Source organism: Schistocerca cancellata, chromosome 3 (genome assembly GCF_023864275.1).
Source record: "Schistocerca cancellata isolate TAMUIC-IGC-003103 chromosome 3, iqSchCanc2.1, whole genome shotgun sequence".
Taxonomy (NCBI): Eukaryota; Metazoa; Arthropoda; class Insecta; order Orthoptera; family Acrididae; genus Schistocerca; species Schistocerca cancellata.
In genome coordinates, this window is record NC_064628.1 from 591,147,466 (window position 1) to 591,161,696 (window position 14,231).

General features: G+C 42.3%; 1 protein-coding gene across 2 annotated transcripts in view; it reads left to right on the forward strand.

The window, feature by feature from the left end:
* Positions 1-14,231, forward strand: part of LOC126175455 (SNF-related serine/threonine-protein kinase) — a 334,265-nt gene that overhangs the window by 201,096 nt on the left and 118,938 nt on the right. The window lies entirely within an intron of this gene.

Genomic DNA, 14,231 nt, shown 5'->3' on the forward strand with positions numbered 1-14,231 from the left:
GGGTCCACCGGGGGCCGAACGGCACAATAACCCTGGGTTCGGTGTGGGGCGGCGGAGGGGTGAAGTGGACTGCGGTAGTCGTCGTGGGGTTGTGGACCACTGCGGCTGCGACGGGGACGCAGCCTCTCCGTCGTTTCTAGGTCCCCGGTTAACATACAATACAATACATACAATATTTGCCTTTTTGTGCTCCAATAGGACCATTTTCCCCTCTAGTTCCCTTTTTTTTACCCTGGCACTGCAGGGCATGTCACTCATAAAAAGAACTGTATGGTTCAGTAAAAATTTGGTAGTTTGCTTTTGTGTAATTTACTAATGCGAAATTGAAATAACGCAAAACTAATTTTACACCTCAGGCCGGATTTTATGTGCACAAAAATTTTGCATATGCTTGATTACAACAACATGGGGTTCCTGAAACCTTCTGATGATAAAGGAGATAGTTTACAGCATATTTATCTGTGCTATGTCACTTCATAAACTACGTTTTCGCTTCTCACCGGATTTTTCGTGAACAAGAAGGGTATGTATGTATGTATGTATGTATGTATGTATGTATGTATGTAGGAACTACGGAGAGGCTTCGTCCCGCCGTAGCCCTCAGTGGTTCACAACCCCACAATAGGCCACAGCAGTCCACCCACCGTCCGCAGCTCGTGGTCGTGCGGTAGCGTTCTCGCTTTCCGCGCCCTGGTTCCCGGGTTCGATTCCCGGCGGGGTCAGGGATTTTCTCTGCCTCGTGATGACTGGGTGTTGTGTGATGTCCTTAGGTTAGTTAGGTTTAAGTAGTACTAAGTTCTAGGGGACTGATGACCATAGATGTTAAGTCCCATAGTGCTCAGAGCCATTTGAACCATCCACCCACCCCACCGCCGCACCACAACGAATCCTTATTGACAAGAAGGGTAACTTTGAACCTCTGTATCTCGGAAACGGGTAAAGATATGAAGAAAATTTTCAGGGTTGTTGGAGATCGTGATCGTAGGAATAAATTGTAAAAATTTCAACTATTTTCCGTGCATAGCCGTCTTTGCATCCGCGGCTCGGTTTTGGTACCAAATCACCATGGTTCTAGGTGATTCACTATAACGGATAAAGATTTTTGAAAACGGGATGTTGGCTCTTGTAGATAATTGCCTAGAGAATATAACGTTAAAATTTGAACAGTTGGACATGGTTAGTTTAGAGATATTCGCTGCTGATAGCAAAAAATAGTGAAAAACGCTTTTTTTCGGGTTTTCTCAAGAACCGCCCACGACGTGAATGGTCCCTCCATAAGCCTCTTAAGGCGGTCGGTAGACCATATCTAATGATGGAAGAACCAACCGATTTTGCGTAAGCTGGAGGTAGTGTGTAATACTTAAACTTTGACCCTGTACTACAAGACAGTTGCAGTATATCATTAAAAGATCATAGAAAGTTCGTTTATCAAGTCAACAGGTCTAGGCTCTTGACATGTAAACCTGACCAAGGCAGTTCAAGATCTTTGGCGTACAATCTCATGCTGTTGATGTCAAATACACTATCGTCAAAGCAAAGATTGGAGTAAAAGCAGAGACTAGTCAAATCAAAATACCCTTCTCCAGTCCAAACAGAACGCAGATAATAATGAGGGGGCCATTGCACTTGATGCACTTCTGGAGGGAGTTGCCACTGGTGTAAGCATTTCACTGGCCTTAGCAGGCCCCTTGTTCTTGGTTGAACCCAACAGACTTGACACTGGGCAGCTGGATCAGTCACTAAAATTATAGCGTCTCTAAAGCTCTAATCTGTCTCAACTCGGTTAGCGCTCTGGGCTCACATTCAGGAGCCTCGAGATTCAAATCCACTTTCAGCCATTCGGACAGATCTTTCTGTAGTTTCTCTTATCGATTAAGACGAATGCCATGATGGTTCCTAAGCGTTGGGGCTCCGACTCCAGTGACCATGTTGTCGATGTGACGTTATACCATTCTCTCCCTTTCTTTCTAATAAGCCTAAACCATTCATTTGTGTTCCTGTGTACCTGTACTACGAGATTAGCGATGAAACGTAGCTACAAGGGTCTGGTTGTCGAGGATGACACAGTTCAGTGACCATACATTGTCTGTGCCTGTCTTACTCATCTTTCTATTACACTACTGGCCATTAAAATTGCTAGACAAAGAAGAAATGCAGATGATAAACAGGTATTCATTGGACAAATATATTATACTAGAACTTACATATGATTATATTTTCACGCAATTTGGGTGCATAGATACTGAGAAATCAGTACCCAGAACAACCACCTCTGGCCGTAATAACGGCCTTGATACGCCTGGGCATTGAGTCAAATAGAGCTTGGATGGCATGTACAGGTACAGCTGCCCATGCAGCTTCAACACGATACCACAGTTCATCAAGAGTAGTCACTGGCGTATTGTGACGAGCCAGTTGCTCGGCCACCATTGACCAGACGTTTTCAGTTGGTGAGAGATCTGGAGAATGTGCTGGCCAGGGCAGCAGTCGAACATTTTCTGTATCCAGAAAGGCCCGTACAGGACCTGCAATATGCGGTCGTGCATTATCCTGCTGAAATGTAGGGTTTCGCAGGTATCGAATAAAGGATAGGTCCACGGGTCGTAACACATCTGAAATGTAACGTCCACTGTTCAAAGTGCCGTCAGTGCGAAAAAGAGTGGACCGAGACGTGTAACCAATGGCACCCCATACCATCATGCCGGGTGATACGCCAGTATAGCGATGACGAATACACGCTTCCAATGTGTGTTTACCGCGATGTCACCAAACACGGATGCGACCATCATGATGCTGTAAACAGAACCTGGATTCATCCGAAAAAACGACGTTTTGCCATTCGTGCACCCAGGTTCGTCGTTGAGTACACCATCGCAGGCGAACCTGCCTGTGATGCAGCGTCGAGCGTAACCGCAGCCATGGCCTCCGAGCTGATAGTCCATGCTGCTGCAAACGTCGTCGTACTGTTCGTGCAGATGGTTGTTGTCTTGCAAACGTCCCCATCTGTTGACGCAGGGATCGAGACGTGGCTGCACGATCCGTTACAGCCATGAGGATAAGATGCCTGCCATCTCGGCTGCTAGTGATACGAGGCCGTTGGGATCCAGCACGGCGTTCCGTATCACCATCCTGAACCCACCGATTCCATATTCTGCTAAGAGTCATTGGATCTCGACCAACGCGAGCAGCAATGTCGCTACGATAAACCGCAATCTGCGATAGGCTACAATCCGACCTTTATCAAAGTCGGAAACGTGATGGTACGCATTTCTCCTCCTTACACGAGGCATCACACAACGTTTCACCAGGCAACGCCGGTCAACTGCTGTTTGTGTATGAGAAATCGTTTGGAAACTTTACTCATGTCAACACGTTGTAGGCGTCGCCACCGGCGCCAACCTTGTGTGAATGCTCTGAAAAGCTAATCATTTGCATATCACAGCATCTTCTTCCTGTCGGTTAAATTTCGCGTCTGTAGCACGTCATCTTCGTGGTGTAGCAATTTTAATGGCCAGTTGTGTACTTACATCGGGGATTCTTGCTTCTACAGGACGGCTAATGTACAATAACCAGCAGTGCTACTGCGACATTTGTGTAACAACTATGAACAGCATTCAGGCTAGCAAGACATTGTAGGAGGTCTTGACAAGGGAGTGAGGGGGCATTTGTCATTTTATCCATTCTAACCACAGTGAGCTATGGCAATGGCAGCGGTAGTGGCAGTGTGTGGCTAGTAAGAACAAGCGGGAACCATATGCCTCATGCTCTTCTGCACATTCTTCATATCACGAGGGAGCTGCATTCGGCTTGCAATCGAGCAATTACACACTGGACCCGTATTCAGGAGGGCGTATGTTCAAACCCCCGTCTGGCCATTCTCATTTAGATTTTTAGCGATTTCGCTATCACGTAACGCGAATGGCAGGGTATTTTGTTTGAAATGGCACGGCCGATTTCGTTGGGTTGGGTTGTTTGGTGGAAGAGACCAAACAGCGAGGTTATCGGTCTCATCGGATTAGGGAAGGACGGGGGAAGGAAGTCGGCTGTGCCCTTTCAAAGGAACCATCCCGGCATTTGCCTGGAGCGATTTAGGGAAATCACGGAAAACCTAAATCAGGATGGCTGGACGCGTGATTGAACCGTCGTCCTCCCGAATGCGATTCCAGTGTGCCGATTTCGTTACTCATCTTATGTTAGAATTTGTCTTCTGTCTCTGATGATCTCTTTGTTGATGGGATGTTAAACCTGATTTTTTTCTCTCTAAAAGTACACTACGTATCTCCGTAATCCGTGTTCTTTCGTATAGCTTTCTCCTTTTCCTCCTAATATCGTCTTTCACGATCTTTGCTGGAAGTATAATACGTATTTGCGTAATCCAAGTTATTTCATATACCAAGATGTAATTCTTTTAGGGATGGTTTAACTTCATGTTAAAATCACTATAGTCAGATTAAAATTACTTGATGGTTGACATCTATCACGTGCCGCTGCAGTGTTGCCACATCGTCTATCGGCCACTGCTCGGTGACATGGCACGGCAGGTCACTTCACAAGTGTTGTTTGATGTGTATCGCGGAGCACTGCTGGAAGTGACCACGCGAGGTGTGTCGGAAATGCCACATGCTTAGTCGACAGATGATTTTAAGTGACCAATGACTGGAGTGCGACAGATGGAGCGATTTGTAGTTCTGTATTTAAACTCAAGTACTAACCTAACCAAAATATCGTGATCTGCAATGTATCCGAGAAAACGGCCATCAGCAGTCTGAGGTAGAACTAAATCACAATCGCTTTTCACGACGATCCTCTACGAGCAAACTAAAGATGAAGTAATTCAGTTTCAGCGCAGCAAACCGTCAATTTCTCGCTACCATTGGCTACTTGAAACTATCGTAATACTGGTAACACGAGGGCGTTGGCCCTTGGTCGCAGTTAGTAGGCGACACAGGCAGATTCCAAACGAAAAGAGAATGATACGAAGAAAAATGAGAGGAAATAAAAAAGTCAGTACGATGATACAAATGACGTGGCAAGGTTCAAAATGGTTCAAATGGCTCTGAGCACTATGGGACACTATGGGACACTATGGGACATCTGTGGCCATCAGTCCCCTACAACTTAGAACTACTTAAACCTAACTAACCTAAGGACATCACACACATCCATGCCCGAGGCAGGATTCGAACCTGCGACCGTAGCAGTCGCGCGGTTCCGAACTGAGCGCCTAGAACCGCTAGACCACCGCGGCCGGCGACGTGGCAAGGAATTGGAAATAAAAAAAAAAATACTTCTAAACCAATTAATTGAATAAAACTAATACTCAAACTCTTTTGATTAGATTTAGAAATAAGAAAAATTTCGCCACATTTGACGAGATTCGAACCTACGACTTTCCACACGTGAGGTTTATAAGCCAACAATTGCGCTACGCAACAACACTGCGATAAGTAGTTACATTTATGACTGGTGACCCAGTCGTGACGATGAATTGCAGCCTTCAAAAATTAGGCCTCAAGCAGTGTCGTGCGATGTTCAGCCGGTCTCTGTAATTGTGATAGCTGTATATCTGACGCTGAATCGCGTCTTGTGCCTAAGTATCCAGTAGTGCTTGGTTAGTGCTATGTATGTCATGTGCGATGAAATACGAAATAAAAGTGACGGACCCATGATTCGGGATTCAAACACGTCAAGGAAGAATTCCAGACGAGGAATTGCAAGTGAACTGGCAAGTTGGTGTGGCAGTTTAGCAACGGGGATCGATCCGAGCGTGACATTGAATGCTCTGATTGGAGGAAACCAGCTCCAACGCATGAAATGTTAACTGTCAATTAATTTTAATCGGACAATAAATTGTAAGTCTCCCTGCAATCATTAATCTGTAAAAATATTTTTAGGCGTACAGTTTCAATTTCGGCGCTTTGACTCTTGGTGCACCATTATTTTTTTGTTTTTCCGTTGTAAGTGATTCTACATAGCACATCTGCGGCAGTGAGTACATTATGATAGTTGCATTACATCCTAGACGTCCATTCATATGGCTATACAAAGTGGCGAAATATTGATATTGCATAGTTGTTACGCAGTTACCTTAGAACCAAGTACCGTTTTTATATTTGAAACTCTAGAGACCCATCATGTCGCCAGCGGTAGCGGATTATTAATAATGTCTTTGTAGAGAGCAAATTAAGGGTGTAGCCCCGCCCCAAGATTTATAGAAGCATAACTGTCAACACGATTAATTAAATCATTCACTAGCCTTTGATTCCCAATTCCTTAATTACTTAATCCAGGAATATTATGAGGCAAGTAGTTCAACGATATCCTGAGCTAAGGAATGACCGGCGCAGAGCAACGTGCCACAGCATATTTGCGCGTACAGACGACCGACAAATTCGTTATAGCGAAAGTTTTCGATTCACTCCGTATAGAGTTTGACGATACGCAGAAAAAAATCGCATGTAGATTACATATAGCTCAGCTAAATACTCGAAACCCCCAAAAAATATAGCATGTAGAAGATTACATATAGCTCAGCCACATACTCGAATCCCCCAACAATCAAAAAATCACGAAGTATGTTGTGATAAACCTAAAGATTCACAAAAAGAGACATTTTGAAATTTTTTAAGACTATCTCCTTTTCGGTATGGCGATGTTAGTTTATAGGTTCCACACGAAAGAGACGTAAACATTTATGTTACCTCTGTTACCATTCTCGTATTGTATCGTTGCTTCGGCGCCGCCTTCAATTAGGTTACGTGAACGCTGAGAGCTTGCACGGTATAAGGTTTTTGCTGATTATGAATTGACGACAGCTTAATTATTAGCACTAAACGCAGTGCTGATGGAGTCATGCGTGCATCTTACCGCCATATGGTTTCGCAGCGCCCTCCCGCCCCCGCGGGACATAATTTTTAATTAAGCTTCTTTGTGTTTTTCCCTTGGCTGTAGATTGTCGCCAGCCTTGTGGCGCCTTATTGCAGGCATTAAGCGATTAGCGCCGTAATTCTCAAAATCTGGCTTTCCGACTCGTCTGTGTGTTGATAGTCGGGCTACACAACTATCATCTTTCAGGAAAGTCACAAATTTTTCGCTTGTATATCTTCGTTTCTCCTCGCAGTAGTCAGTAGTCCGCTTCTTGTGATAAAAATTTTAGTGAACTTTTAGGTGAGCAAACTATTTTCTTTTCTGCTTTCCAGATTGTTCAAAGAACACTCAGTGTTAATTTGTTCGTGCATGAGGTTCGTGGATTTGATTGCATACAGTACGGCTTGACGTTTTGACATGTCTGCATCATCAAGTTTTTTTGAATGAATTGGTTTGAGATCTGGACTTATGCATATATTTTGAATCTATTAAATGTAATGTTTGTGATCTCGCTCCTTCTTTCCTCCACTTTCTTTTGAGAGTACTAGTCGTTATCAAAGGATTTCTGTACGTTTCACATTAAAGGAACAGTAGTGATGAACAGAGGTTGAAAATACCGATTCAGTTGTAAATTACCGTATTTTCACACGACCTGTTTCGGACTGTTATAAGCCCATCCTCAGGTGTCGTAGCTGTGCAGTGGTCCCCGAGCGCCGCGTTAACAGGCCTATGCGCTCATAGGCAACACACCGCGCCTGGTACACTTGGCGCTCGGGGACCACGGCACAGCTACGACACCTGAGGATGGCTTATAACAGTCCGAAACCGGTCATGTGAAAATAAGATAATTTACAACTGAAGCGGTATTCAACCTCTACTACAATGCTCAGTTGCGGATGTTCTCCCAACTTGATTGTAGTAATGATGAACATGTAATATGTACAAACATATAATGTGTACTCGAGCCTAATTGCCCCTTATAATAATTAGGGGTCGTGGTCATATTCACTTAACAGATACACCTTTGGCGCTTATCCGTCATGGAACTACTTTTGTTAAAACAAATGGGTCATTGAATGAAGAAAAACTATGAAGTATGAAAAGAAAGTCCAGAGTAGCAGTTTACATTTTACAAATACAAAATATTTATATTTGAATTGCTTCAAATAAAATAAAACGTTTTTTTTGTTGAAAAGAGTGTTCCAGATGTAAAATAAAATAGAAAAATAGGTATTTCGCATCTTTTATTTGCATTTATATTTGAGATGGTACATGTATTTCAAGAAATTCATATCTCTGCTATCCAGTTACGACTGGATCTTCTGTTTTACGAGTACAGAGGATACTCGATTATCCGGACTAATTGTTGTCGTATGTCATTTGGATAATCGAAAATCCGGGTAACTGAATTCATGAAGGAAAGCGATTTTTGTATTATTAACTCTAGAATGATAACAAACGTCACAAATATATGGTCATATTTTAGGTACGTTGTCATATGGTTGTCTTTCTAGGCTTTATAAGTAATGTTAGGTGTTTATTGAAAACAACAAAAACAAATTAATCTTATTAAAATTAACAAAACTGAAGGTTATTTAAACACATTTTCATACTTACTTACATATTTTTTAAATTACTAAAATACTGCAAGCTTTATCATGAAATACCTAACAAAATTCACACAAGACAGCAACTGTAGTTTAATTTTGTTTACAATATTCGGTTATTGTCATTGCTGCTACATCGCTAATTAGTTTTAACTGTGGTTGACTGACGATATCACAGATTGCATGTTTTTCGAACCATTTGAAAGATGGCCTGAAATTCATGCGCATGAGATGGCCCTGCATCGTTTTCTGTATGTATGTTTCCGTCTGTTTAATCTTCCTGCGTTTCCGACAATCCGGATAATCGCGAATCCGTATAACTGAGGTCCGGATAATCGAGTCTCCACTATAAGTTAAACCCGACCCACACCACGCGTGCTAATTATAAAATTTACCCCGAACATAAGGAAATAATTAAGGTGGCATTTTTATTTCGGAAAGGAGCTGATTTGACCATGTGCAGCAGTCACAGACATAAATATCTGCTCACAGACACAAATATCTGCTTAATCCCAGTTCTGTGACGGTTAGAGGCGGATGATTTCCAAAGTCAGCAACAGTGCAAATTAGGTGGTATTTCAGATAGTGTATATTAACTTATTAGCGCGAGAAGGAAGTGGGGTAGTGGCACTACTGTCTAGTTTTTTTCACTGGAGTTTTTGGCACATTAGGCGTTAATGACCCCCTCTCAGCTATCGTTTTTCATCTAGGAGTTCCCGTGACAAGTACAGTTGGGGATTACGGTACACATTTCTCTTAAGGGGCTCCGGAACGCCCTATACTTGCAATGTTAAAATAACGCTTATAAATTACATCTTTCCTCACAAAGTATTTGAGGTAGGAAGTTGAACTTTTTACAGATTATTTATTGGAATATGGGCTACAACTTAACACAGGGATTTTACAAAATTTTAGTTCAGTTATTAAAGATGATTTTTTTTCAATTGTAATGAAAATTCACAACATTTTTTTGCAATTTTTTATTTATATATTCAAAAATATACAGTTTTTTTTGGAAAAAGGCTGTGTTAAATTATGCAGAAGGTACTGTGTAACATTTACTGAAAGTTTGAAACAAATATGTTTGGAAGATCCTTAGAAAACATGTAATTAGTATAAGAAAATAAAAATTTTGGGAATCGAACGACAAAGATTGGATTAACTTTTTAGTGCATTCCAGGTCCATAGGATGGATTATCTTCATCCTCTGCAAACTCCTCCTCCAGCTTCCTCTTGTTCCTCCTCCTGTTTGCTCTTGCTTGTATTTCTAGACTCTTTACAGCCCTGTCTGTAGCCCGAAGGCGTTCCTTGTCTAAAGCAAGCATCGCTCGTACCATGTTAGAACCTATCTTCATTCCCATATTTCTAAATACCTTGCACCTTACAATGTTGCCATCATTGAAAGTCGCAACAGCATCATACACACCAAAGTGAAGTGTTTCTATTCCAACAAATACAGTCTTGGGGATTCTCGACCATATAACACTATTTACACTTTCATTGGGGTTTTGAGTTTTTCCGTGAATACACTTTTTCAACAGTTCAGTTATTATTATTATTATTAATAATAATAATTATTATTAATAATTGGTTAATAATAACACCATTTGACAGCAGTTTAACAGCGCCACAGTGGGTCACGCCCATGTAGAACACATTTCAAAAAAAATTTAAAAATAGTTGTAGTCTTCGGAATTGAATAAATTATATATCTATTAAGAGGTGATAGTCTGCAGATTCAGAAAACGCAAAAAAGTAAAAATTGAACTTTTCATGATTTTGAGCCTTTTCGGAGCCCCTTAAACTCTTACAAATATTTTTCGGCGTATGTCAGCAGCCAGTTACGACCACCTGTAAAAGTATTAGAAGTTCTTGTGTCGGAGAACGACAGCATTCTGCAGTAACGCCAGAAGTTGACCAGGTACTTCTGCCCTACTGGGAATATTTTACAGAAAATATGTTTTGTTTTACAAAATTTGTAGAACAATGAATAATAAAGATTCAATGGCTCTGAGCACTATGGGACTTAACTACTGAGGTCATCAGTCCCCTAGAACTTAGAACTACTTAAACCTAACTAACCTAAGGACATCACACACATCCATGCCCGAGGCAGGATTCGAACCTGCGACCGTAGCGGTCACGCGGTTCCAAACTGACGCGCTTAGAACCGCACGGCCACACCGGCCGGCAATAAAGATTCTTTTTCACCATGTGTCTTGAGCAAAACCGCCAGACACGAATAACACCCAGTAAATCGCCCGACGTAGAATTAAATCAGGTCATGCTGTGGCAGTTAAAAGGGAGTAAGACATGAAAATTTGTAGATGTGTTTTGCTATTCGGTTGACAAAATTACTGACAATGGCCAAAGTAGGGAGGACATAAAATGCAGACCAGCAATAGTCAGAAAAACATGTTTTAAAAGAGCAATTGTTAACGTAAAATGTAAATACAAGTGTTAGGAAGTCTTTTCCGAAGATATTTGTGTGGAGTGTAGCCTTTCACGGAAGTGAAATGTGGAGGACGATACACAATTCAGATGATAAGGAAATAGGTTCAGAAATATGATGTACCGAAGAATGTTGAAGTTTAGATGCGTAGATCGAATAACTAATCAGACGGTACAGAATCGGATAGAGAAAAAATAAATTATGCCAAAGTTTCAGTAAAAGAAGGGATCGGTTCATAAGACACATCATGAAGCACGGAGGACTAGCGAGTTTGGTAACGAAGGGATGTGTAGGGGGACAAAAGTTTAGTGGAGACTTGACTACACTAAGTAGGTCCAAATGGTTGTAAATCGCAGTAGGTAGGCAGAACTGAAGCATCCCTGAATATGGAAGTTAATAGGAATATAAAAAAAGGGAGGAAGGTTTATCTGTTTAGCAAGAGTAATAGAAGGCAGATTTCAGACTACCTAACAGATCAAAACGAAAATTTCTGTTCCGACACTGACAATGTTGAGTGTTTATGGAAAAAGTTCAAGGCAATCGTAAAATGCGTTTTAGACAGGTACGTGCCGAGCAAAACTGTGAGGGACGGGAAAAACCCACCGTGGTACAACAACAAAGTTAGGAAACTACTGCGAAAGCAAAGAGAGCTTCACTCCAAGTTTAAACGCAGCCAAAACCTCTCAGACAAACAGAAGCTAAACGATGTCAAAGTTAGCGTAAGGAGGGCTATGCGTGAAGCGTTCAGTGAATTCGAAAGTAAAATACTAGGTACCGACTTGACAGAAAATCCTAGGAAGTTCTCGTCTTACGTTAAATCAGTAAGTGGCTCGAAACATCATGTCCAGACACTCCGGGATGATGATGGCATTGAAACAGAGGATGACAAGCGTAAAACTGAAATACTAAACACCTTTTTCCAAAGCTGTTTCACAGAGGAAGACCGCACTGCAGTTCCTTCTCTAAATCCTCGCACCAACGAAAAAATGGCTGACATTGAAATAAGTGTCCAAGGAATAGAAAAGCAACTGGAATCACTCAACAGAGGAAAGTGCACTGGACCTGACGGGATACCAATTCGATTCTACACAGAGTACGCGAAAGAACTTGCCCCCCTTCTAACAGCCGTGTACCGCAAGTCTCTAGAGGAACAGAAGGTTCCAAATGATTGGAAAAGAGCACAGGTAGTCCCAGTCTTCAAGAAGGGTCGTCGAGCAGATGCGCAAAACTATAGACCTATCTCTCTGACGTCGATCTGTTGTAGAATTTTAGAACATGTCTTTTGCTCGAGTATCATGTCGTTTTTGGAAACTCAGAATCTACTATGTAGGAATCAACATGGATTCCGGAAACAGCGATCGTGTGAAACCCAACTCGCTTTATTTGTTCATGAGACCCAGAAAATATTAGATGCAGGCTCCCAGGTAGATGCCATTTTCCTTGACTTCCGGAAGGCGTTCGATACAGTTCCGCACTGTCGCCTGATAAACAAAGTAAGAGCCTACGGAATATCAGACCAGCTGTGTGGCTGGATTGAAGAGTTTTTAGCAAACAGAACACAGCATGTTGTTCTCAATGGAGAGACATCTACAGACGTTAAAGTAACCTCTGGCGTGCCACAGGGGAGTGTTATGGGACCATTGCTTTTCACAATATATATAAATGACCTAGTAGATAGTGTCGGAAGTTCCATGCGGCTTTTCGCGGATGATGCTGTAGTATACAGAGAAGTTGCAGCATTAGAAAATTGTAGCGAAATGCAGGAAGATCTGCAGCGGATAGGCACTTGGTGCAGGGAGTGGCAACTGACCCTTAACATAGACAAATGTAATGTATTGCGAATACATAGAAAGAAGGATCCTTTATTGTATGATTATATGATAGCGGAACAAACACTGGTAGCAGTTACTTCTGTAAAATATCTGGGAGTATGCGTGCGGAACGATTTGAAGTGGAATGATCATATAAAATTAAGGTAAGGCGGGTACCAGGTTGAGATTCATTGGGAGAGTCCTTAGAAAATGTAGTCCATCAACAAAGGAGGTGGCTTACAAAACACTCGTTCGACCTATACTTGAGTATTGCTCATCAGTGTGGGATCCGTACCAGATCGGGTTGACGGAGGAGATAGAGAAGATCCAAAGAAGAGCGGCGCGTTTCGTCACAGGGTTATTTGGTAACCGTGATAGCGTTACGGAGATGTTTAACAAACTCAAGTGGCAGACCCTGCAAGAGAGGCGCTCTGCATCGCGGTGTAGCTTGCTCGCCAGGTTTCGAGAGGGTGCGTTTCTGGATGAGGTATCGAATATATTGCTTCCCCCTACTTATACCTCCCGAGGAGATCACGAATGTAAAATTAGATTAGAGCGCGCACAGAGGCTTTCAGACAGTCGTTCTTCCCGCGAACCATACGCGACTGGAACAGGAAAGGGAGATAATGACAGTGGCACGTAAAGTGCCCTCCGCCACACACCGTTGGGTGGCTTGCGGAGTATAAATGTAGATGTAAATGTAGATGTAGAGAGTGGCACCTAAAATCAGTCTTCAGACTGAAGTCAGCAGAAAGAAGTCGCCCATACACAGTATGTTTAAAGAAAAAAGTGTGACGTATTCCTAGAAGAGCGAGTTTGATCAAAGCTAGTTCGAAATGTTGCTATATTGATAATGTCCGGAAATCAGTACCTGTTGAGATATGGGCCATTTAGCTTGTGGCAAACTGGTAGTTATGAGTCAAGGCTCAAAAGAGATGGCATAGTAAATCACCACAATACGCACGTTTGAGCAGACGCAAATCCTCGAGCAGTCGTGGAAATGGAACGTCAGAATCGTTTCAGTATCAGAGTATGGGTAGGAATTTTCGGTGACAGACTGATAGGATCACACACTTCACACATTAACAGGTGCTGCGTATTGTCGATTTCTGTGCTATGAATTACCGACGCTACAGAAGAACGTTACCCTGGCAGAAGGACAATGACTGTTGTTTGTGCACAAGCCCACACCACCCGCATTTTGTACGGATCGTGCGGCGTTACCTAACTGCAACGATTAATGAGGAATGGATTGGTCGAAGAGGTTCCGTAGCATGGTCTCCCCATTCACCGAACCTGAATCTGTTTGATTTCTGGTTGTGAGACCATTTAAAGGCATTGGTATATGCTCAAATGTGTCGACAACATGCAGACGTTGCAGAAACGTGTGACAAATGCATGTCGCGCAATCCGAATGGACACTCTATAAGACAATAAAATGGACATGTCCGAAAAAAAACAGATACCATCTTAGTATATATATATATATATATA